At 40.2% G+C, this 24,510-nt stretch overlaps 1 protein-coding gene and 1 non-coding gene across 26 annotated transcripts in view; both read right to left on the minus strand.

The window, feature by feature from the left end:
- The window catches only part of ERC2 (ELKS/RAB6-interacting/CAST family member 2), a 951,823-nt gene that overhangs the window by 249,232 nt on the left and 678,081 nt on the right, over positions 1-24,510 (minus strand). The gene's annotated exons all lie outside the window — the stretch shown is intronic.
- Positions 11,779-11,942, minus strand: LOC116559616. Its single transcript, XR_004272531.1, has one exon. It is a non-coding gene; the product is annotated as a U1 spliceosomal RNA (small nuclear RNA).

A 24,510-nucleotide genomic window follows, 5' to 3' on the forward strand; every position in this document is an offset into this window, starting at 1 on the left:
ATCCCTATTCACAAAGCTGTAGCCCCCCAGGACCCAAATGGTGATGATGCAATTGGATTCATTTGAAACACTATCTGGTATAGACACATTATGTGCTAGTGGTAGGCATGGCTTCTGTTGACTGAGCCAAACTCATCAAGTCAGTGTACAATCACCAGTCCAAATGACTAACGGGAATTTCAACCAAGACAAACATAAATTCACAAAAAGAAAATGACTATCTGGAGGAGGCACAAAAGAGCTTTCCTCTTCCAATGGGTCCTTGAGAGATGTGACAATAATCCATTGGCAGGAAAGAGAATGGCTGTTTCTAAACAAACTTGAACAATGATCCGTTTTTTTAAATGCCCAAATTTGCAATTAAAATTTGTTGAATCAGTGAATGGGATTCCACACATCTGAGTTTAAATCCTGGTTCTGCACCACTACTACCATCTGTGTGATTTGGGGAAAGCTAATTAACTTTTAAGAATCTCAGTTTCTTCATCTGTAAAATAAGAACCCTAATACACTTATGAGGTATTATAAAAGATAAATATGTAAACCATTTGCACATTTAGTTTGTTATATAACAAGCAGTCATTATTATTATAAATGTAAGCTATAGTTTTTTTTTTACCATTATTATGAGTGTGGTTCATTAACATTATTATTGGCTGCAAGATAAATGTCTTCAAATCACCAATCTCTAGGGACAAGGAAACTATTATTTTATTTTGAGAAAGCTATTTTAAAAAGGGGGAGACAAAAAAATTTATTCTCTGTTTTCTGTATTTTTATCTATAGATTTAATAGATTTCTAGTGTTTACCACGTTATCACAATGCCACTGCCACAGCCTTTAGCTAATGTAAATTGGAAAGGGAAAATTAATTTTTCAGATAAATGCAAAAAGAACTGCATTACAAAAATGACAGTGTATCTAAGACATTTCTACTCTAGACTTTGGCTTCCTTTTCTTTAATCACCTAGCAGGGTTCTTTTGGATATCCAAACTCAATATTTCAACGGCTCTTCAGAGCCAAAAAGCTTTCTGCAAAGGATTAAAGAAGTAGCAAAATGTCATTATAAATATGAATTTAATTTGCTTGAGAGAAAAAAAAAAACCTGCATGGCTATGACAGTTATCCATTCTTACGTAAAGAATTTTTAAATGTCACAAAATAGTTTTAGAAAAATATCAGTGAACTGCTGTGATTAAATCAATGAAAGTCCTATCACCTTATTTGTAGTTTCTCTTTGAGCTGCAAATAGCAGATGCTAAATATCTTCCTTTGTCCTGTTAAAGAAGTCTGAGAGTCTAGGCTTTTCTATCCTAAACAGCTCAATATTAGCCGTGACAATTTTTCACTGAAACTGAATTAATTTAGCTTTTAGCTTAAAAAAGCTAAAGTATCTATAACCCATAAGTTGTACTAATATGGCAAAAATAACTGTATTGTATTCTTAAGTGATAGCTGCATTCTTTAGGTCATTCCTTAGTTAAACAAAAGTGGAGGTGGGAAAGGAAACACAGCAGTTGTCCTGATGTGGAGACACAAATTAATCTCCATTTTTATGCTTTAAAAAGTAATTATGAATAAAATGCTCATGGTTCTAGTGATTGGCCATTCATCTTCTTTTTTTTTTTTATCTTACCCATTTCCTCAAAGATCCATCTGCACTTCATTTATTTATTTCCCCCCATAAAGAGGGATTATAACTCTCTTATCCCAAATTTGAAATACTGGTTTGTCTGTAAATATGGAAACCTAGAAGAAGCCCCGTAAGTGGTGCTTTTAGCCGCCCACTTAATCTTGCTTAAATTACCAGCATTCACGATGAGGAATGACCCAGAGGCACAGGTTGAGTAACTACCAGGATGGCAAATGCAGGGGATGAGGTTAACAAAGATTATTGTCAGGAACCTCAATGATACCCCAAAGTGTGAGAACCAACAAATCACAAACTCAGAGCACTTGCTAACTAGAAGCAAGGTGACAGCCAGCTACGGTAGTGAAGGCATTATTGCTTTTGTAAATGCTAAACGCAAGTATAAAGTAGACATGTAATCTTCAACTCCCCGAACACCCCAATTTGGCCACTAAAGATGCTGTTTTACATTTCCAAACATTTTCCCCTGTCACTACTTTTTATACTTCAGTTCTCAGGTTGTAAGTATTTGTTACTTGCAAAGCAGCCCCCTTTGAACACTGAATCATGGGAGGCATTTGTAGCTAACTGCCAATGCCGCCTGCCAAACAAAAACTCCCTGCTGGTGACATGACCACCTAGTGACCTCTAAAAATGTTGTAACAATGTGAAAAATAGCTCCCTCTTGTAGGAAACAGCAATTTTTTAAATTAAACGTACATCGAACATTCGCTTATATACAGATAAATGGTGTTCAGAGTCACCTTCTCTGTTTCCAATTTCAATCTTTTGAAACCCAGCCCAAACCTAAATAAATAAATGTTGATACTAAGAAGAAACTAAGAGCTCAAGAGCCTTGTGATTTTGCAAACAGCTTTTTTCCATTTTCGAAAATCTAAACTCCGGGCCAGACACAGAACAGGTAATGAAAAGGAACAGGCTTGGCAGTCCCTCTGTGGTTCTAAGCTGAAAAATACGTCAGGCAGAAATAAGTGGCTATAATTTGGCAGGCTTAATGTCTTCAAAAGTTTGCAGCTTGCTACAGAAAAAAAAATTTTTTTTAAACAGTTATAACATTTACAAATTGTAACACAATCACTAAGCTAAAAAGCCACATGAACATAATTTCATTATCCTCAGAGTTTTAAACATATTTTTATCATCTTCAGGTGTTTTTGCACCTACATAATAGAAGCACTGATAATTATTGGAACTGGTGGTACCAGGAAACTTTTTGATGCTAACATGATCTTGGGTGACTAGAACACTGATGAACTTAGTTTATCCTTGGCATCAAAATATTCTTGGTCTCACTTTAAAAGGTGCAGTGGAGATTCCCATAGGCGACCCATGAGACACAAGGAATGGGAAATTGGACATGACAGTAAGTATTTTTGAGGCTGTGGATCACTGTTTTTCCGGTTAGTTTATCTTTCTAAAATTTCAAAATTAAAAGTCTCAGAGCAACAGAGGTATGACATGTCAAAGGCTGTTTAACTCTAATGTGCCTCTTGTTCATCCTGACATCTTCTGATGAATTATTTTCAAACACTCGCCCAAGCCACAAAAAATCAAATCAGCTTGAAAACAAAGAGGCACCAGCAACTGTCTGTTTCCAAGCCATTAAAATGCCTGGAAGATCACTCTAAAAGGACAGTCCTTTTTCCCTCATTAAGCCTTTCTCCCCTATCACCCCATCCCCTTCCTCCCTACCCAAGGCAAAGAAAACCACCTTAAGGGTTCCCTCCCTCAAAGAATGAGAAATGGAAATTACATGCTTTTTTTTTTTTTTTTTTTTTGAGATGGAGTTTCGCTCTTGTTACCCAGGCTGGAGTGCAATGGCGCGATCTCGGCTCACCGCAACCTCCGCCTCCTGGGTTCAGGCAATTCTCCTGCCTCAGCCTCCTGAGTAGCTGGGATTACAGGCACACGCCACCATGCCCAGCTAATTTTTTGTATTTTTAGTAGAGACGGGGTTTCACCATGTTGATCAGGATGGTCTCGATCTCTTGACCTCGTGATCGACCCACCTCGGCCTCCCAAAGTGCTGGGATTACAGGCTTGAGCCACCGCACCCGGCCAAGGAAATTACATGCTTTTAACTCTGATTTTAAAAATAATAAAATGCAAAGAAGAAAAAAAAAATGTATGCCCAAATCTACGTTAAAATATGCTTCTACCTTTTCAAATTTTAACTTAAACCCACTTTGCTAATATGCTGATATACCAAATTCAATACACTTTTGATGAAAATACTCCATGCTGCACTAAAAACTTCTCCCTGAACTAAAAACGACTCCCATTGAACTACAGTGCATGTAGGTAATTGGAAAAGAACAACAGAACACTACATCGTATTAGTGTATAGGCATGGTGAATTATTGTCATTTCCAGCCAAAAAGAGCTTCTTTTTATTTTGTGACATTCCCCAGTTTTAAGGAGCAATTCCATAATATGTAAATTGTTCTGGAAGACTTATCGTTTACAAAAAAACAGCATGATATTACTTAGCATAATGTAAATTTGGAATTTTAAAGAAATCCGAGAACTGGAAGAGGACCTCCCTTCTACACTGATCTCTCTATCTCAAATTTTGAAGTGAGGAGGTGTGTATTGGCAATATGATTTGATCAGTGCTAAATCCAAATTTATGTAATAAAGAAATCATTATAACAAAATTATACTAGGTGGACCCCTGTGAAACTGCCAGTATCTTGGTATGTTCAACCCATAACAATTACAATATCATAAGATGCAGCCTAATAACAAAGTGTGTTACTTTCTTCAGCTATTATTCTAATTATTTCATGAGATATTCTGCATAAAGCACTTAACACAGTTCTTGACACAAAATAAGCATTTAGTAAATGAATGTAGAAGGAGAAGGAGGAGTTATAAACCTATAAATATTGTTCACTTTGAACATCCTAATAATTTAGGCTTAAACATAAATTATTTCTCAATAGCTTACAATTTAAGAAATGTAATCAAAATTCTTAGTGAATATTAACTGAGTGTTTTCACTTTTAGATCATTAAAAGTCAATTTTATTTGGGGCTCAGGTAATATTCTTCTTTTCTAGAAAAAAAATTCTATCAAATCAAGATAAATATCATATATACACACATTTGTACCTTTGAGTTCTCATTTTTTATATTCAAATAACAATACAGCCCATTTTTTCACCTAGAGAGTATTACATCTGATGACCATCAGAGTGACTGAAATATTAATAACTTTTTAAAACTTTTCACAGCTATCCAATATTTCCCAGCAGTTTTCTGAATTGTGCCAAGTGATTCTAATAATCTGCTATTCTCCCCCAGAATAACATGGATTGTTCTAAGTCAATGAAGAAGAGGCAGAGCTCATATTTCATCTTAAAATCTTTCGTGCAAAAAACTGTATCATACTAAATTACCAGTTTCCAAATAATGGAGGAACTGGAGCCTGTAGCTGAGGTAATCTAGGATTCTGAAATGGGCTAAGCAGAATCATGAGACTTGGGTTCCCCAACTCTAAACTATGCACACCACAGAAGATCCTTCAAAAACTCTGCCTCTTCTCATTTTATGCTTTTCCAGAAGTTCATCTTTCTCAGAACCACTTCTCTGATGGGTATCATCAAAGGTGAGGGGCAGACTAATGAGGAAGAGGGCTTGCTGCCATCCTGCAGAGCCCCCCAGTGGCCCTATCTTTGGCAATGTTCGAACATTTAAAGATCCCTGTCCTCATTTTACAACTTTCTGACTTAGATTTCCTTGTCTCCTAGGACACTGCTAACCTACACACCAAGGGCTGGCGTTCAGACAGGTGGGTCATATCTGTGGCCAAAAAAAAATCCAGCCATTTAATATAAGGAACTGTGGATATTGGATCTTTCCGCTCTTCTCATTACACATTAAAAGCCAAACCAACTCCTTTGCAAAAAGTTCAAGCTATATAACATTTTCCAAGAAGGTCATGGTGGGTTTATGTCAATGAAGGTGAATGGATCAAACACAGTCTTCAGTAAGGTCTCTACTAACAAATAAGGCTTAAACATATTAAAAGATAGTCCATTTTGGGAATTCAAAACTCTTGGATTGCCAGGGTGAGAGTTAACCACTAAATTCCACCAGATAAGGTGGCTTTTCCTTTTTCTTTTTAGATTACAGACTCTGACTAATTCTTGATATTTTTAGTTCTTCGCAGTAGAATTTTAATTTGGAATATAATTTTACTCCCTGACAATTAAGCCAAACCTCAGAAGCAACTCTGTTTCATGACATTTCAGGCTCCCCCCATTTACCTATCTGTAAAATTCCTCCTTTTGTACCAGTACAACAGAGCATAAATTAAAGCACATTGCAAATGGTATTCTAAAGGAAACAGAATCCCTGAATTGATGTATTGCTGTGCCATTTCTTCTTGTCATTTTGAAAATTACAATCATCTTACAATTTTAAAAAACAGCTTTCTAGATTCTTCACGAATACAATAATATGACTGCTCCATGGTTCACTTAAATCACTTGGGCCTTACTTACTTCATCTTCTCCACATTTGCACAGGAAGAAGTGCTCACTATTGCCTCCTCCCCCTCTCTGGGAGTCAGACCAGCTGGGACATTTTAAGTCTCTTTCATTAAAAAAAAAAAAAGGTTAAGGTCAAAATAAGTATGATAAACATGGTAGTTTCTATTCTCAATACTCAAGGACGAAAGACTAAACAACAAAAAAAAAGTAACATTAAAATTCACTGAAGTATGATGAAGATTGTTTTTTCTTCTCTTGCAACATAATCATGGAGAAAAAAAGGGTTTTGGAAAACAGCAGGTTTTACCTTTAGTAAATCTAGTCTTTCAAATGAGTTCAGTAGTTAATTTTACAGCTGCACATTCCTTAAATTTATATGTTTCCAATTATCTGAATGACTGACACTTTCAAGTTTTATGGTTGATTTTGAAGAGCAGGGCACTTACACTTACATGAAGTATATTTTTACACACACAAGTAATTAAATTGTGCTTAAAGAGCTCTTCTTTGTACTTGTGAAGTTTTAGCATTTTGGTTGAAGTTTCTTTAAAAGTTAGCAAATTCCAATACTGAACTTTTCATAATACACACTTTGCTATTGGGCTTAACCTCTTTTACTTACAGAGTGTCAGCACCCCTCCGTGACATAAACCCCCTACCAAACAGTAGCCAGTGTCAAGGTTATCACATGAAAACAGACTGTAGGTTTCAGTCTCGTACTTTTCCAATGGCTGAAAAAGGCAAATTCACAGCATGGACAGAGGAACACGTTGACATCAAAGAACTTGCAACATCACAGGTAAATTAATGTGCCTCCCACTGCCCAGAGTCAAGGAGCAGGCTGGATTCTTCAGAAACACATTCTGAAGCCGTTTTATCTTCCCATCCCCTTCTTCCTTAAATGTAATCGTCTACTGTCTGTAATGTAAGCAAATACCTTAGTGAGGTTGTGAAAAATTGATTAGGGGCACCTTGGAAACCCCAACTCAGTGATTTTTCTTGGTAACAGTTACATGGGTCAGCTCTTTGATATTTTCTGCATATAGAGGCAGAAGTATTCCTTCCCTTTCGTTGAGAAACACTTGAAATAGACTAAGTAGTAAAAATTAGTTATGCATTCCAGTTGCTGTTAAATGCATCATTAAGAAATTTTCACATATACATTGGTGAGAAAGATGGGTGAACTATGATGTACACTTAATATGCTGCTTTGCCAAGAGAGGACTGGATCACAACGGTAGATAAAGTTGGAAGACTGCCCTGAGGACATCCTAACTAAGTGCTCACTCATCGTCGAATCTGGCTTCCCACGGGGTATCTCTGCTGGTCTGCATGGAGGTGGTTCAGTACACATGACCACGCCATATAAAAATAACGCTCAGATAAAATAATCCCGAAATAATACAATTTTTGATACATATAATAAGCATATGGAGTCAGTTAACCGAAAAATGAAATACAGTGAATGTTAGTGGGTCAGGGGTGCCTTGATTTGTTTCTAGAATAGGAGAGCCTAAAGGGCATGACATAAACCTGTGGAAAAAGAAGATGGTAAGATGCAAATCTCCCTCCAAAGAGTAGGTGGGCCCAGGGTAGACTGGGATGTGCCAAATGAGGAGACGGAGATGTCCTCTTAAGCATCACCACTTGTTCATTGTGTGATACAGAGCCTAGCCTGTGTCAACATTAAGACAGATGCTTTGAGAATCAAAAAAGATAATGCATTGACACTGATAATACAAACAAAGGGAGAGTGGCTGCCGTTATGGTTTTTAATCTTATTCCTTGCTATTCCCACCATCATCATTGCTGTTACTGCTGGAGCTCAAGTGCCAGCAGACTTTCTATAAAACGCCAGAAAGTAAACGCTTTAAGCTTTACAGGTGCAGTTGTCCCAATTAGCAAATAAAAACACAAGAGTTCAGTTAATTTGAACTTCAGATTAACAGTGAATATTTTCTCTTAATATAAGTATGTCATGCTCAATATTTGAGATATGCTTATACTAAAAAGGTATTCCCTGTTTATCTATTTTTTTTTCCATTTTATCTCAGTATTTCTATATGTTATCTGGCAACCCCTATTTATTGGCCGTGGGTTTTCTGCTGCAACTACTTGACTCTGTTGATGTGGTGTGAAAGCAGCCATGACAGTACATAAACAAATGTATGTGGCTGTGTCCTAATAAAGCTTTATTTACAAAAACAGATGACAGATGAGGTGATATGGTTTGGCACTGTGTCCCTATCCAAATTTCATCTGTAATCGCCACATGTCGAGGGAGGGACATGGTCGGAGGTGATTGGATCATGAGGGGCAATTTCCTCCACACTGTTCTCGTGACAGTGAGTTCTCACACATCTGGTGGTTTAAAACTGTAGCTTTTTTCTCTGTCTGTCTCTCTCTCCTGCCACTATGTAGGATATACCTTGCTTTCCCTTCGCCTTCTGCCATAACTTTAAGTTTCCTGAGGCCTTCCAGCCATGTGGAACTGTGAGTAAATTAAACCTCTTTTCTTCATAAATTATCTAGTCTCTGGCAGTTCTTTATAGCAGTGTGAAAACAGACTAATATATGAAGGTAGGAGTTAGTCCATGGGCCATATTTTGCTGACCCATGTCAAAGCTCAAAATTAAGCCTACACCAAGTGAAATAATTAGATTTAATACAAGGATGGACTATTCTAAACATTTGAAGGGAGCTTTTTCTTTCATTTGGATAAATAGGGTAAATTTTCACCACTCCCTGGCCACAATTACTGGGTCTTTCTGTCTGCTAGTTTGCCTAGGAAAATGTTTCTGACACAGCCATACACCTAATATTGCCGCCACTGAAAATCAACATTTGACACATATGTGTTCTAATATCATACCACAACAGACACACAAAGGAATGAGACTTCATACCTGTCTTCAAGGATCTCTTGCTCAGGTCATGAGGATCCTTATTTTTATTTCTTTAAAAAAGTAATATCAGAGGTAATATACACTGTAAGCTAGTTAGCTGGGTCAAGCAAACCCTGGGCCAAAGTTGGTAGAAGAAACTAAAGGACCCAGACCTTGGCTAACTTGAACCTTGAAGGCAGTGTGGCCCAGTCTTAATGACAGACCTGTGCATTCAGATGGTTAACCTGTATCACAAACAAGGCAAAATAGTAGAGTCAAACTGGGGATATTCATTTAAAGAAGAAAAGCTTACAAAAGAGAGAAGCAGGGAAGAGTGGCTGAATATACGAAAGGCTACCACTATTGCGTGGAGGAGAGACCTAACTTCTTCCATGTAGTTTGCAAGGCATCTGAATTATTACCCTTAAGACATTTGGCAATTGTTGAATGAATCCCCACTTGTATTTACTCACTTACCTGCCAAGAATTGATAAGATCAACTGACACTCAAGGAAATCTACAGGTTAAATACAGAGACATGGGGCCTCCTTTCTCCTGTTTCTTAAATGAGAACTTTCACCCTCACTGCATATAGCCTAATGTGACTACTGCAAACAACAGAATAGGCAGCAGTTAGGCCCATTTTTGGTGGAGATTTTCTTTTTTGCCAATACGTAGGGTGAGATTTCAGCTGCCAAATTATACAGCTCTTCAACTCCGTGCCAAGCTTTATCAATTTCAAGGATCACCTATTAGATCAATTTCTAAGAGGCAAGTTTTAATCCAATGGGAGATTGCTTCCTGTCTTCCAATGTCAGAAAAGTAGGTCATAACTCAGTCTCCTACAAGTCTATGTGATCTATTTCTTTCTTTTCATTTATTTATTTTTTGACTGAATAAAACTGGCATTCCTAAGATACAGAATTCAGACCAGGGCACATATGTGGCTGTAATATTCTCATAAATAAAATTATGCAAAATACATGCAATTACCTACATTACCTACTTGAATAAAGGAGACTTTTTTTTCTCCCTAAGATACAAGAATGGTCTGAAGTCTACTTTTCTTGCCAGATTAAGTTGCCCATCCATCTCCAGCCATTGGTACTTGTTCAAACGAGTAATGGCTCTGCAAAGGCTGATCCTAAAGGGTTCTCAAATTCATATTTAATCTAGAGATAAGTGCAGCAATCAATCTTTCCCAGGGTCTAAGAGGGCTATTGTATTCCACCCAATGACGTAGCATGTTCAACTATTGTTATGGCTTTCTGCCCTAATAATTCAAAATGAACATTTTGAGACAATCCAAACTGGCAGAGGTATCCTCAACAGAGGGAACATGCTTCAGAGAGTGAGTAGGTCTTACTTGAGGGTTTTTTGGGGGGGGCGGTTGAGGGAGCAGCTGTTACTGGGGCTATTACATCATGCAAATACTATATTAATACGAAACACTGCAAAGGCTATCTTTAAAGACAGGGATTGCAGACCAGACTAAAATCTCGTCCAAGTCTGTAACGCCTGTATTTCCTGCCTGCTCAGGTGAGTTTACATTTAGCGCATTTTGCTGAATAAAATGATTAAGTGATCCTGCTGTCTCTGTTTTGTTCTTCAGTCATAGAAGAAAAAAAGAAATCCTAATCCAATGAGAGTGAGAGGGCAGTAGAGTGGGATGCAGTCTTTTAAACAGAAGTCTATTAAACATGGCTCAAGGCTGCTATATTCCAAATTAGGGGAGGAATCTGCTAAGAGGCTCAGAACACTTACAGGGTCCCCAAGTCCCAGGACACTAAGAAAACTGTGTGAAGCTACCAAGGCTTCCAGGAGCAGCTGAATTAAAAGCCCAGGCCACACACAGCAGCACTAAATGCCAGCAGACCACTAAAAGCTGCTGTGGTGAAGGGCTGGCAATAGAAGGAAAGCTGCCAGTTTGGAGAGGGGGCATCTGCCCCTATTTAAAGGCTAGAATACACCTCATGGCTCTCTCCAAAGACCAAAAAATGGGGTTAAGGCCTCAAACAAAATAGTAGGGGAACAGACATACGAGTGTTTAGGTGAGTGATTTTAATTGAATCAAACAACGGTATACAAGCTTTCCTGTCCAGCCATGGAAATGACCCAAGGAGGCCAGGCAGGTTTGGCACTTCAGGTAAAAGAAGAAGAATAAACCAGACTTGAGCTCACCCCTGAAATACTGATGGGGGAAGAGGGTGAGTAGAGCTTGTGGGATAGACTGAGGACTCAAACAGGATGGTATCTAGTACAGGGCACTCACCCTCTGAGCCCTGAGTGATGGAGGAGATGAGGCCAGCTATGGGAAGATCACAAGGAAGAGCAGACCAGATGGGGGGAGGGTAAGTGTAAAAGCTGTGAGGCCTCTATGTCTGGCACACGTTGGGTTGACAATCTTCTTGAAGACACCAGGCACACTGAAATGCAGTTATGGACAGAGCTCTGGGACTATAATCCAGAATTCACCTTCCCTAAAAGCTAAATGTCTGGGAAGAAAGAGCTGCCCAAAGTCCCACTGTATTCCTCCTTCACCTTCACACCCCCGCTTCCTGGAACAGGAATCGTGAGGGTGATTACTTGCCTGATTCCCCACGCTACCTAGTTTATCTTCCCTCTTAGCGTATTCTTCCTGCCACCTGTGTTTCCCAAGGTTATATTAGCTTGGGGGTTAGAGAAGCCTCAATCATTCAGCTAACAAATATTTATTTATTTAGTTAGTTAGTTATTTTTTTAAAGCCAGGAGAAAGCATAAACGCAGTCCCCTACTACCACAAATTATGCAGTCAAGTTTCTCACACTTGTGGAAATCGCAGGGGTCAGCACATCCAGAGTGCAATGGATAAGCCTCGCCCTGGGAAAACCACCTTTGTGATCATAGTATCTCCCCTGCCAGGTAAGTATACAAATATTTATTGAGTGCCTACTGTATGCCAGGTCCTGTGCTGGGCATCAGGGATAAAATGGTGAACAAAACCAGGCAAAGGTCTTGCTGCACTCATGGATTTATGGCTTAAATGCAGGGTGGGGTGGGGGGTGCGGTGCTGATACCAGTTGGAGAGGTGCTAGCTAATTCACTAGTCATGCAGATAAAATGTAACTTTAGTGCTCTAGTGGCATAATTAGTTAGCATACAGTATGTATAAAATGTAAATTGCTCAGAGAGCTCTCATTTTTGCCAAGGGTGCCAGCTTCCAAGTCACTACCACCTTTTTCCATTGCTAACATATCTGCCAGCTCCAAAGTGCCTGGTTTCAGATGTTCTCAAAGACCCCAGAGGCTTCGGCAAGGCCACCTATTCAGTTTTCACTGGCAGTCTTAACTGTGGGCCCTTTGCTTTCAGGCCAAGTATGAGGGAAGTAAAACAGAAACCCCTCTGTGTGACAGATGCCCACCTCCACTCAGGGTCACTCCTTCCCTCTCAGCCGTTTCCCTAAGGAGCTTTAATTCCCAGGAGATGGTGCTTCATGCATGTAAAACTCTAAGAAGCCTGCCTAATCAGACATGCCCAGGTAGATCAAGACTTAGCTTAAACCAGGGATGGTGGAAACACCCTCCTGCCTGCTCTGATCTGTGTGTGATGCCCTCCAGGAGTACATTAAAGGGCTTCACAGATGAAAAACAAGTAACTGATGTGAGTGAGTGATGTGTGATGCAGATATGAAAAATAAAGTGTTGGCCCTATGTTCAAGTCAAGCTATGAATGTTATCATTACTTATTCAACAAACATTTGAGGGTCACTGGGTACGAAATGTAGGATGGTGATATAGTTTGGATTTGTGTCCCTTTCCAAATCTCATGTCAAACTGTGATCCCCAATGTCGGAGGAGGGCCCTGGGTGGGAGGTGATTGAATTACGGGGGTAGATTTCCCCTTAGCTGTTCCTATGATAGTGAATTCTTACGAGATCTGGTTGTTTAAAAGTGTGTAGCACCTCCTTCTTTACTCTCTTCCTTTTTCTGGTCATGTAAAACGTGACTGTTTCCCCTTCACCTTCATCTATGATGGTAAGTTTCCTGAGGCCTCCCCAGCCATGCTTCCTGTACAACCTGTGGAACTATGAGACAATTAAACCTCTTTCTATGCAAATTACCCAGTTTTCGGTATATCTCTATAGCAGTGTGAAAATGGACTAATACAGATGGGAAGAAGAAAGAAGGCTGGTTTGCAAATCAGAACATCGATCCTGGCATAAAGCACTATCTGGGAATCCATAAGTCAGTGCCTTCACATCCATCGCTCATTCATCCACTCAAGAACTACTTAATGATCACAATAGGAACTGTGCTTTGTGATGAGGATACGGTGGACTTGGTTTTGTCTCCCTGAAATTCAGTCTAATAACAGAGAAGAACTATAAACAAGTAAACAAATGTAACTTCAGATAAAGACAATCTAAAGGCCTAAAGGGTCAAAGAGTTACAGGGGCGAGGGTATACTTTAGCTAGGCCCTCCTGTGAAGGAGGTGTTTGAACTGAGCCCTGAGGGATGGAGATGAGGCCAGATATGGGAAGGTCACAAGGAAGAGCAGACCAGATGGAGGAACAGTAAGTGTAAAAGCTGTGAGGCAAGAATGAGCTTAGAAGAAGCAAGCCAATGAGGCTGGAGCTCAGGAAGACAGAAGAAGGTGACACCAGATGGGTTTGGGGGGTAGGTGGCAGGCATAGGCAGACTATATACCCTAGTTAGGGGGTTGGGTTTTACTTTAGATTTATCCTTTAACATTATTTTTGCCTCTGAGGATGCAATAGAGGGAACAGACATGATTGAACTCATACCTTAAGATTATCCCTTTGGCTACTGTGTGGATGGATCTTAGGACTGGAGAAAAAGCAGGACGACAGTGTCCTCATCTGTAAAATGGGATATTGGATTACATGAGCTCTAAGGTCCCTTTGGCTCTGAAATTCTAACATCTGTGATGAACGGAGACGAGGGCTAGGATCACAATGAGCCTGTCTGCCTGGTTCACTGCTATCTCCCTTGGAGGCCTGTGAAGTCTCCAGCATATGAAGGTGGCTGTTAAATATATACTGAATAAATGACTCTGATTTTCATTTCCATAAGACTTGCCCTCTTGACACTAAAGAAGTCTGTCCTTTTGGACCTAGGTGGTCATGATCACTGCTGATGAGATCAAGTCATTCAACATTTATTTAGGGGCAAGTTGGGGGCTGAGTGAGCCAGCCTGAAATTAAGAGCTCTGGGGCACACTAGGTTCTTCTCTAGTAGTTTTATATTCTTCAGGGATGGGCTCTTTTCCCTCCTTGCTGATCCTATTTCTGAGCACATCTTAGGGGAAAAACCACAGGATGTCTGTCTGAGGTGGGCAGAAGGTGAAAAGGTATGTACAAGCAGAGGGTGAAAAGTTTTGCAGGTGGAAAACGCAGGATATTATCAGACAATGTTGGATAGTGAATTCTTCAGCTCTTAGGAGATACAAAATTATAAATATATTTTGTTGAACAATTAGAAATTTCTATCTTTTCAGATAAAATGAATATCAGCCATTTCACTGGATTCAATCTAATATATAGTAACCAATGTACATTAGATATTGGTTAATATAGCTGAGTGCCATAAAAGATTGTATTCATCCATAAGCCACAGAGTGTCACACTTCGTCCTAAGAAAATCTAAAAACACTCCTAAGAAAAACTAAAAACCCAGGTTTTAGAAAATAACTCTGACAACAGTAGAAAAAAACTCTGGAAAGACAAGTGAATGGAAGGAGGGGGATATGGCAGAAGGTTCTTGTTGCAGATCATTTTGTCATTCACAATTATTTGCTTCCCGTTTCCTTCTAAGAGCAGCCAACCTCCCTTCCCCTTGCCAGGTGATTTGCCGGCCTTCCTGTAGGAAGAATACACTTCCTTGCCCCATTATCAGGCTTGGCCATGTGATCTGCCTTGACTAATGGGATATAGGAGAAAGTAATGTGTGCAAATTGCAAGCAGACGCTTTGAGAGCCATTGTATGCTTCCTCTAACTCTTTTCTCTCTGCCACGAGAATGGCAGTTCCCAAACACAGGCTGCTACCTCATCCTGGATCCTCGAGTGATGGTGATATGCAGAGCGCAAGCACAGTCCCCAGTGACCCATGGCTGACATGCAACCACTGAGCTGTAGGGGTCACTTGTTATCCTCCAAAGCCCACTAACATAGCTTATACTTTGGCAGCCTCTAGGTCACGTTGGAACCATAGGAACATTTTGTTTGACTTGCATGGAATTTTAAAAGTTTATTTTTTTAGTCAGTTGCCAAAATATTTTTAAAAATCACAGTTTTAGGCTTTCTGTAACAATTGGAAGAATTAGTAATATCAGAGCTGTATTCCTGCATGACAGAAATCAACTGGAACCGAGGAATAACTGCCCCCTTCCCCCTTTGATGGGCAGATGCTCTCCAGCCCTCAGTATTTCCTAGCATCTCTCTAATTCTGAATCTAAGAGTTGGTTGCAATTTATCATCACTGTTAAACTGTTGGTTTTTATTTATTTATTTTTATTTTTTAATTATACTTTAAGTTCTGGGATACATGTGCAGAATGTGCAGGTTTGCTACATAGGTATACATGTGCCATGATGGTATGCTGCACTCATCAACCCGTCATCTACATTAGGTATTTCTCCTAATGCTACACCTTCCCTTGCCCCCCCACCCCCTGACAGGCTGCATTGTGTGATGTTTCCTTCTCTGTGTACATGTGTTCTCATTGTTCAGCTCCCACTTATAAGTGAGAACATGCAGTGTTTGGTTTTCTGCTCCTGTGTTAGTTTGCTGACAATAATAGTTTCCAGCTTCATCCATGTCCCTGCAAAGGACATAAACTCATTCTTTTTTTTGGTGCATACTATTCAATGGTGTATATGCGACACACTTTCTTTATCCAGTCTATTATTGATGGGCATTTGGGTTGGCTCTGAGTCCTTGCTATAGTAAATACTGTTGCAATAAACATACGTGTGCATGTGTCTTTATAGTACAATGATTTATAATTCTTTGGGTATATACCCTGTAATGGGATTGCTGGGTCAAATGGTATTTCTGGTTATAGATCCTTGAAGGGTCACCACAAATTGTCTTCCACATTGGGTGAACTAATTTACACTCCCATCAACTGTTGGTTTTTTAATACTTGATCCAGTATAGATCATTCAGATTACAAATTGTCTTGATTTGCCTTAAAGATAAAATGAAGAATGACATTAGCAACATCTATAATGCTAGGTACTAGGTACCTTATGTGCATTATCTCACTGAGTCTTCATGTCCACCCTGCTGCCATTGCACAGAAGGGGAAACTGAGGCTGGGAGCCCAGAGTTAGACAAAAGTTAGCAAGAAGCGAAGCTAGGGCTTGAACCCAGGTCTGTTTATCTCCAAATCGCATGCTGTTAACCTCTCCTGTGACTTGTTCATGGTGGAAAAGTTAGAAGATGAAAATAAGCATGAATACTGAGACATAAACCCTGCCAGGCTGGCTGACTGTGCAGACACAAAGTGTTAACCTCCTAATCAAGTTTGGCTTCCAATTAACACAATCTGTCGGAACAGCAGTAACCCTTGTTCCCATTGCACTGAGATGAGATAATTAACCCTGCACACCTAATGAGACTGTGCCTTCTTCAGTACCCACTCAACCCCACAACAGGCCTGAGGAGGCAGGCTCTCCACCTACAATGGGAAATAACCTTTGCACAGAGTACACAGGATGTCTGTAATTACGGGCTTTCTCAGAAATCTCAACTGTGTCTCACCTTTTGCTCTTACCCAGATGTGTGCTTCACAAACAACTCACTTGGAGGGTGAAATATCCATTGGTGACCGGGGAGCAACTCATAAAGGCCCTGGGCTCCAAGGCCTCACATCTGTGGGCCTCTCTACCCATCAGGGCTATTGTGAATATTAAACAAGAAAATCCATGCCTAAAGGTTAGTATGGTACTCTAGGCATACAGTAAGGCATACAGTAAGGCATACAGTAAGCCTCCCAAAATAAAATAAGCCTACCTTATTTTATTTTAATTTTCGAAAAAGTGATTTCAGGTTATCACCTATCCTTTCACTCCCCTAAGCTCTTATTTTCATCAGCACTGAGCCCAGCATGCTAGAATTGTCAAATTAGCCAAGATGGAGAGGGTCCCTTGGGCTTGAAACAACTCCTGCTGCAGTTACCCTATCTTAGTTAAGGTCAACTCTATTCTTCCCGTTTCTCAGACCCAAAACTTTAGTGTCAGGATTAATGGCACCACACCCTGCTCCCTGCTCCCTGCTCCTGTACCCATTTCCAATCCTTCAGCATTTCCTGTTGGTCCAAAGTGGACCACCACGCACTACCCCACTGCCAAGATCTGGTGTGGCTTGCCATCATCTCATGCCTAAATTATTGCAGTGGTCTTCTAGCTGGTCCCCTGCTTCTTTTTTCAATAGAGTAGTCAGGGATCCTATTGAAATGTTACATTGGAGCAAGTAATTCTTCTGCTCAAAACTTTCTCAAAGGTCTCTGCATTTTACCCATAGCCAAGCCAAAATCATTCCAATGGCTACCAGTCCCACGTGACCTGGCTCCCAATTACTTGTCTCACATCATTTCTACTCACCCTCCAACCATCGCACAGGCCTCCTGGCTGGTCCCACTTCAAGGCCTTTGCACTGGCCGTGCCCTCTGCCTAGAGCGCCCCTCCCTCCCAGACATACACTTGGCTGGCTTCCTTACTCCTTCCGATCGTTGTTCAAATCTTGCCTTGTCTGTGAGGTCTTTCCACAATTAAAAATGTGTAATCTCAACATCTCACATTCCCTTTTCTGACTTCCATTCTTTCTCTTTAGTACTTATCACTACTGAAATTTCATATGCTAGGTTAAATAATAAGCAATTTTCCATTTTTAAACTTTTTGACCTATCTACATGCCAGTTGCATATGGGACAAGCTCATATTCATCTTGCCTGTCTTATTGATTATTTCTCACCTGTTAAGAACATCAGCTCCATGAGGCAGGGATGTTGGTTTCATTCCCACCACTCAGAATGGTGCTGGGTACAACACAGGCCCTAGTCAATGGCTGTTCAATGAATAAGGAATGTGGAGCAGTGCTTCTATTTCAATTTGTTTTTAAAAGAATCGCTGCTGACAGGTGCTTCTGGCAAAGGCTATTTTGGTTAGAAGCATCCTGGCCGTCTTGCAAGTGCAGAGGGAAAAACTGTAAGTATATTTTTTGGTTCACTGAACACCCAGGATATACTGAAAGGAACAGAGATTATAGAGGGAAAGAAGGTGGCTTTTGTGTATATACTTATCCAATTTAAGATTCTTGTCATTTTATTCTCCTCCTTCCCCAAATTTGGGTTGCTACCCCTGTCGGATGCCCAAAGTATTCTAACCAGAAGCCCCATAATCATAATCTTTTCAAAAAACATCATTCTGGCTGCCCTGCTTAAGTTCAGAGCAGTAATTAACCCCACCGCCTTCTGAGACCTGGAGCACCCTCATTCAACACACATTTTTAACAGAACACATTCAGTCTCAAACTAAGCTGGGTAAAACATGATCCTTACTGTAGGGAAAGAAGAGACAATGGGCCATAACCACATAGTTCCTAGTAGTCCAAGAACCACCTACAGGGTTGGGAAGAAAGCTCATGGGATCTCAGGCAGTGCGGCATTATGTCAACATCGGTTCAACTAACAAGCCAAGATGAATTCTGCAGCTCTAGCTCAAGTCTGCATGTGCATTTAAACACCAGGAAATCAACTTCCCTGAGCTGTGGCCTGTAGCAGGATACAAAGCACTCAGGCACCCCCTGACTTCATGGTCTCTGGTCATGTTATCATGTTGTGATCTTCCCCCTTTCCTTGGCTCTCCTGTTACCCTGGTCTGGTTCTCCAGGTCCTGCTCCCTAGGTGTTCCAGTGGTTTCCCAAATATCTGGTTTACAAAAGGAGGCATTTGTATTCATTCTGCGGGTTTGCCTTTGCAAAGCCAGGCCTTCAGAGGCTCTGATCTCCTTCAGAGCCTTGGCTGTCAGCCTGGGAGAACCCACCAGGTTATCCACCAGGTAAACAGGATGGCCTGGCCTATTTGGGTGACCTGGGCAGGTTTTCTTTAGCCTTGGCCAGCCAGGAGGAACATAATATGCCTTTCCAGTCAATTTGCTTTATTTTCCATTTAAAAATAAAGCCCTTCATCAAAATAACAAACCATTAATATTACCTAATTACTAATATTTATTTTAACATAGTTAAGAGAATGGCATGTTTTACAAGTATTAGAGACATAAAACACAAGCCCCATTTGGTTCTTGCCTCATTAAATTTTAAATTGTTGTAGTTCACTGCTTATAACAACCCTGATTCTCACTCCTGGCTCTAACTAAAGAACACATTTTAATTCAATGGAGATTTTAGGAGAGACAACAGTCTTGTGGGAGGCTTTCCACAGTAGAAGCAGGGGCCCAGCTGGCATCAAATGTCTCCCCACACATGTCCTCCTGCCTTTAATCTCCTTACTTGGCTTTCCAACTACCCAACTTCAGGGGAAAGGCCTTTTCTGTCTTCAATTTTCTGTTTCCTTTTTCCTTGCTTGCTTGTTGATGATACAGGCAACAGAGACACAGAGAAAGAAAGACAGGGTAGGGATCAGATGTGGTAGCTCATGCCTGTAATCCCAGCATTTTGGAAGGCCTAGGTGAAAGGATCACTTCATTCCAGAAGTTCAAGGCCAGCCTGTACAATGTAGTGAGACCCCAGTTTCTACACAAAATACAAAAATTAGCCTGGCATGGTTGTGCATGCCTGTGGTCCCAGCTACTCAGGAGGCTGCGGGGGAGGATCACTTCAGACCAGGAGGAGGAGGCTGCAGTGAAGTGTAATAGCGTCACAGTACTCCAGCCTGGGTGACTCTGGCAGAATGAGACCCTGTCTCAAAAAGAAAAGGAAAAAACAAAAAAGTGAGAGAGACAGACAGAGTAAGGAGAGATGGATATATGAACAAACGAGAGAGGATGAGACAGAAAAGATATCAAGAAGGCCCTGCCCTATCTTGATCACAAAATTCCAATGAGAAAATACTTTCCCCTCCTGATCCTCTGACTGTCACAGCAACAGACAATTAGTTATGAGCCCAAACCAGCTTTTCCCTGCCAACCTCTTCCAGTTTTGAGATAATTTGCTTTGTTTGGTATACAGCAGGCTCAGACCCATTTGGTTTCCCCAGGGGCAGTCTGTATATCAGTATCATTTGCATAATCCATCTCCTCATCTGCCCATGAGCCTGTGCACCACAGGAGAAGAAGGATGAAGAAAGTAGTTTGGCGGTGATCCCCAGATCAATTTCACTGAGCTGAGATGGAGTCTATCCCCACCCTTAGGCTGGGCAAGAGTGGGCCCTGCTGTGAAGCCCTGCTTAGAAAAACACTAATACATACTGTTTTTTCCTTTCTGGCTCTTTAGAATGTTATTTATTGTTGTTGAAAGTTTGGTAACTGACCAAGTGAACTGGAATTATAAAGGACACACAAGCCACATGGGACCTCCATTTGTCCTGTTGTCCTAGGTACTGGAAATGTCAAGAAGCGGGTCTGTCTGCGCTCCATGGAGAGAAGATAAGAGCAAAGATGAGGGGCAGGTTGTCATGGAGAGCACAACGGGATAAGAACAGACTGAGGATTTAATTCCTCAGGTACAAAATATGACTGAGGATGGAGCAGGTCTAAGTGAGAGAGAGGCTGATGCCATCTCAGGATGGAGCCGGGAAACCGATGAGTGGAGATGATGGGACTAAGAAGGAGCAGGTCCAGGGATTCACTAGGAACATTCCTGGGGACTCCTGGGACCAGAGGAGCTTGGGAAGAGGGTAAAGTCCTATACAAAGAAATAGGCATGAGTCACTCATGTGAGCCCTGCGGGGGAAGAGAAGGGGCCAGGAAGGGCCAAGCTGTGGGCTAGCTAGACCTGGGGTGAAATAGTAGCTCCAGAACATCCTGGATATTGGGAGCTGGAGCTGGTGGCCTCAGGCCTTTGACTTAGACCTCTCTAATTCTCGGGGTCCTTGTAAATGGTAGCTATTCCATAGGGCTGCTGTGAGAAGAAAATGAGAAAGCTCATACAGAGGAATAACATAGAACCCAGGATGGCAAACCGCACAAATGCTAGGCAATGTGGTTGGCATTAGCATTCGTTTTAGTATTAGTATTCACTGTAGTTTTTCTATGAATGTGATTCCATTTGGCAGCTAGAGTCTGAAAAAACATGGGAGATGTCTACAACTTCCTTAACCCCATCTTTTCTGGAATTCTCTTGGGAAGATTCTCCTCTTGCTTATAGGACCAAGTGTCTCCTTCCTGTCTTTCTCCTTTTCACCCCAAAGGCAGTTAAAATACATTAAAAAAAATAGCAACCACAATATGTGTCATCTCAAAAAGGAACATGTGATTTCTCCTCAGGGACAAATGACCTTGCCAGGCAGAGGCACCGGGCACCCGATGGATCACACCTGGTTTAATTGTTCCAGTTAGTGCCAGGGATATCTGGTTTCAGTGTGGTGTCTAAGGGCCCATGTAGCACCAGGTTCTGGGGTAACACCCTGCAGGAAGGCAGATGTGTGTCCAGTAGAGGAGAAAAAAGCTACAACTGTGTTATAGTGAAAATGAAATTTCATGTGGTGCTCTATAGGTGGGGCTAAAGATGAATGTCCTTCACCCAAACCCAAGGACCTACCCCTAGACCATCTCTGGACAGGAAGTCCAGCAACAAAAGTAGGCACCACAGGCACCGTTGTGGGCTGGCAGAAGGAGGAGAGAGGGAGCCTTAGAGTCTAATCTGAACTTATTTATTGTCAGCTTCCAGCTTCGCTAGAAATGTCGTTCATTACCCAGAAAGCCAAATTTGTGTGAGTTAATTTACAGCTGAAAGAAGTAATGTTATGGAGTAATCTAGACTTTGATTTATTGTAAATTTCCTACTGGCGCTAATTTTTATACACCAGGCTTTAAGTGATCCCCCTAACTGACAAATAATGCTTAACAATTACACACTATCAGGCAAACATGCTGGAACATACACTTTTACCCCTAATCCTGTATATAAATTTTACTTTTTACACTTGTGTGGTTCTCTTCCACAAGTGAACTTTCAAAATATGGTGCCTATTTAGTGTACTGTTTATCATGGTGAAATGTGACAGAATTGACTATTTCCTCAACGAGGTAATTTAAAAAAAATCAATTTTGTTAGGTGTTTTATTTTCTAAAGAGAAACAAAAGTTTCCGGGCATAGACAATTTCCTTGATGATGTTTCATATCAGATTAGGTATGATTTCTGATGCTTACTGTTGGCTGACATGATCCTTCTTTAATGAAGTAAATCCAAAAACTCATGCAAAATATATATTTAAATTTTTTTTCACACGAGGGATTTTGGTAGAGTAGTACCTATGATGTAAATGCACATGCTTATGTATAACTAAATGAATATATGTGTATATGTCTATATGTATATGCACAAAAGATCAAAAAAATGCAGGTGTTCCTTAAATCCTCAGAGGGCTACTAGAGAAATCAGGTCCTCTGGAAACATAATTTGGGTAAGTCTGGCTGTTTCTAAGACTCTACTTTTGGCACTTTTCTACCACATTCAGAGTGATGTGGTAAGGAGAAAGAAGAATAAAAGGAAGAGGAAGAAGAGGTTGAAGGGGAGTATTCCTGTGTGTCTACTGCATTTCATATATTTTACTAGACATAATGCCTAGTTATTTTATTTCTCAATTTTATTTTCAAACTCTTGGCATGGGGAGGCCTTTTCAAAAGACATGAAATCCAGATGCTATAAAGGAAAATACTGATATTCATATAATTATAAAGATTCTATGTGGCAAAAAACAACAACAATAGCAACCTCCTACATGAGCAAAGCTGTAAGATAAATGTCAATTAGACAAGCAGATTTCAGATAAAGAATTTGTATCCACAATATGGCATACCAATAAGAAAAAGGTCTGTCAGCCCAGCAGAAAGGATACAAACTCTATATATCATTAGCCCATACAAACGATATGAATAAGGATGTTCACACACACCAATAATTAAGAAAATGAAAGTAAAACAACAAAAGACTCCCTTCTTGGAAAGTTTAATCAAGAAGAAAAGGATGGAGAGAGAATTTAAAGAAGTAACTACGAAATGACAAAAAGACAAAGGAATATAACAGATAAGAGACTGCAATAATGACAATGGACATATAAGTGGATGAAATGGACAATACTTTAGCAAAACAAAAATAATAGGGAAGAGGCAGATAATATAAATGGGCCCATAACCAATAACCAGGAAATAAATAAAAAATGTTGCCAAAAAATTATCTACAAAAATGGCCCTGGGTTTGGAGCATTTAATAGAACACTTTCACACTTTCAAGAACAGACCAATGTTTTTAGTTGCTTAAAAAGTTCTGGAAATAGGCCAGGTATGGTGGCTCACGTCTGTAATCCTAGCATTTTGGGAGGCCATGGAGGGCGGATCATACAAGCTCAGGAGTTCAAAACTAGCCTGGCCAACATGGTGAAACCCTGTCTCCACTAAAAATACAAAAAAATAGCTGGGCGTGGTGGCAACAAACGTAATCCCAACTACTCAGGAGGCTGAGGCGGAAGAATCACTTGAACCCGGGAGGCAGAGGCTGCAGTGAGCCGAGATGGCATCACTGCACTCCAGTCTGGGTGACAGAGTAAGATTCTGTCTCAACAAAATAGTTCTGGAAATATAGACTGCTTGACAATTTAATTTTCAAAGCTGATGTATCTTGGACACATAAAAGAAGAAACTGTAGGTCAATTCAACTTGTGACTATGATATAAAAACTGTAAGCTGTAACGCTTGCAAACAAACAAACAAACAAAAAAAAAAAACGAAACAAAAAAAACAGCCCAGCAGCACACTGCAAAAAAAATACGAACACAGCCAAGTAAAGTTTATTTAAGGAAAGTAATGATGATTTAATAGTAGAAATTCCATAATACAACACATTATGTTAATAAGTCAAGAGAGGCAAATACATAAGAGATCACTCAAAGCAGTTCTTCTTCATCGTGATATACATCAGAATCATGGGTCTGATTCCTACCACGGCAAATTATCTTACTGTGATCTGGAGGAAGTCTTAGTCTATTTTTTTTTTTTTAAATGCTCTGTGGGAATTCTTATATGTACCTTTGTTGGTGAACCACTGACTTAGAAAAAAATGTTCATAAGGCATTTAATAAAAATTCAATAATTCTTGATATAAAATCACAAGAAATTAAGAATAAGAGCCTATCTCTTTAATAAGGACTATCTCATCTGAATAGCAAACAAAGAAATAGTGAACTACAGGCAACATTCTCATGAAATCCAGAGGCAAGACAAGGATGCTCACTATAACCACTAGCATTTAGTATTATTCTAGGTATTCTACCTAAAACAATAAGGCAAGGAGAAGAT

This window comes from Sapajus apella, unplaced genomic scaffold (genome assembly GCF_009761245.1).
Source record: "Sapajus apella isolate SASKATOON/1434 unplaced genomic scaffold, GSC_monkey_1.0 scaffold23, whole genome shotgun sequence".
Lineage (NCBI taxonomy): Eukaryota > Metazoa > Chordata > Mammalia > Primates > Cebidae > Sapajus > Sapajus apella.